The 2,048-nt window shown below is 35.4% G+C and overlaps 1 protein-coding gene across 1 annotated transcript in view; it reads left to right on the top strand.

Annotated features, from left to right (window-relative positions):
* The window catches only part of LOC107749801 (CD99 antigen-like protein 2), a 20,746-nt gene that overhangs the window by 12,696 nt on the left and 6,002 nt on the right, over positions 1–2,048 (top strand). The window lies entirely within an intron of this gene.

The raw sequence follows: 2,048 nt of genomic DNA on the forward strand, positions 1-2,048 counted from the left end.
AGAGATGCTTTATATTAAGGGCTTTAAAATAACTGGTAAGATATAGTTAACACATATGGTTTAAAGCGGCTCGATCCAGTCAGATACTCTGACAGACTCATGTGCTGCTGACAGAGATGCTACTAGCACTGTTTAATGGGTTTGAGATGTGCATAACTTACATTTCACAGGTATATTCTCCATCTGTAAATGTTAGAAAGTCATGGAAATATTTCCATTTTGCTGTCAGGAGTGCACGAGCCTACTGCATGCAATTCTCCACTAAACTTAACAGACTTCAGTATACATTTTACTAAAATATTTGTAGTTGGACAATAAATGTGCCATGTGTAGAATTTTAAACCCAAAAGTGATCTAAGTGTATTTTATGATAGCAGTAAAGTGTCTATTGTAATGGGGTAATGAAAATATAATGCAATTAAATCTGTGCTTTTGTTCTTATTTCTATTCATTTTTAGTTTAGTGAATTTAACTTCTGCTTTAAATAGCATTGTTTTTGTTTTTAGATTGTAATGTTACAATTTTAGAATGCAATGTGATTTTAGCCTCTTTTTTGCACAATATATAGCATAGCCTACATGGTTTCTTTCACTATATTTGTTTTCATTGCCTTTAAACATTGTTTCATTGGACAACATTGGGCAGGATGTAAAAAATAAAAGTAAATAAATATATATATATATTTAATCTAAATAGAAAAATGTAGAAAATTGATCGTAGTTCAGCCAAAAAATACCGAGATATGATTTTTGCCATATCGCCCAGCCCTAATTGGTACTGTGCATATTTCATTTGTTACACAGTGAGTATTTCTTTTGGCTGATAGATTTTGGGGACTTGAATCTTGAAGATGCCTTGAGCCCCGACAATGACATCAGAGGAAAGGGCAAAGACTCTGGCAAAGGCGGTAGGTATTCTGTTTATCCACTTTTACCTTTCTCCATATTTCATTTTTTGCAATTTAGTAGTTCAGTCAGAAGTCAGAAAGAGCTTTATTGCCAAGTATGTTTACACACACAAGGAATTTGTCTTGGCGACAGGAGCTTTCAGTGCAGAAGAAAGTCCAGACAGTGCAAGCATACAAGCATACAAGACTGTGCAAGCAGCCATACATAGGAATTACACAGTAGAGATGAAACACAAATATAAGAAAAACAGAAAATTAAATAATGCAATATAACACAGAAGTAGAAATATAGAGAAAATACAGGGCCCTCTGTTTCCAATTGAAACATCACATATTGTGCAGCATCATTATCCATTTTGTCCATTGTCTGTAAAAGCCTGTGTAATCTTGAAGGTCATCAAAAGCATAGCCAAAGGAATCACTCAATAAAGTCAATAATATTGCCCTTACAGTCTATCATTGGGAAACTTAGGCTAGTCAGTGTGGATTAATCCAAGCCAGCCAGGTTTGATGGCATCTCCTGTCCCTGCCAGATAAAGACCTCGGAGGAGGGGGCCGTGATGAAGGCAAACCCAATAGCAGAGGTGGAACTGGTGGTAAGGAACAGAGTAACAGCTTGGGAAACCCCTTCTACCACCCTCTTCCTCTATTTATCTTGGCTGGAAAAATCTGAGTTCAGGTCAAGGCTTTTGAGAACTGAAGCATTAACCTAGTGATCATCACCATGGCTCCTGATCTCTTGCATCTTAACTTTGCATGGATTTTGGTTTAATCCGTCAGATTGCTAGTTTCATTGCTTCCTCTAGATTGTATGCAGCAGTAGGGCTGGGTATTGATACAAATTTCATGATTTGATTCTGATTGACAACCTCTCGATTGAATAACATTCAATTCCGAGCTCGATTTAACTCAATATTTGTTCATTTAGAAATATTTAATGTCTATGGCAATATTTAAAATATTTGAAATCTATAAGTACATTTCAGTTTTTCTTAAAGGTGTCATATGATGCGATTTAAATTTTTCCTTTCTCTTTGAAGTGTTACAAGCTCTTGGTGCATAAAGAAGATCTGTAAAGTTGCAAAGACTAAAGTCTCAAATCCAAAGAGATATTCTTTATAAAAGTTAAGAGTCAACTACG

The sequence above is a fragment of the Sinocyclocheilus rhinocerous genome, unplaced genomic scaffold (genome assembly GCF_001515625.1).
Source record: "Sinocyclocheilus rhinocerous isolate Xijiao unplaced genomic scaffold, SAMN03320098_v1.1 scaffold1131, whole genome shotgun sequence".
Taxonomy (NCBI): domain Eukaryota; kingdom Metazoa; phylum Chordata; class Actinopteri; order Cypriniformes; family Cyprinidae; genus Sinocyclocheilus; species Sinocyclocheilus rhinocerous.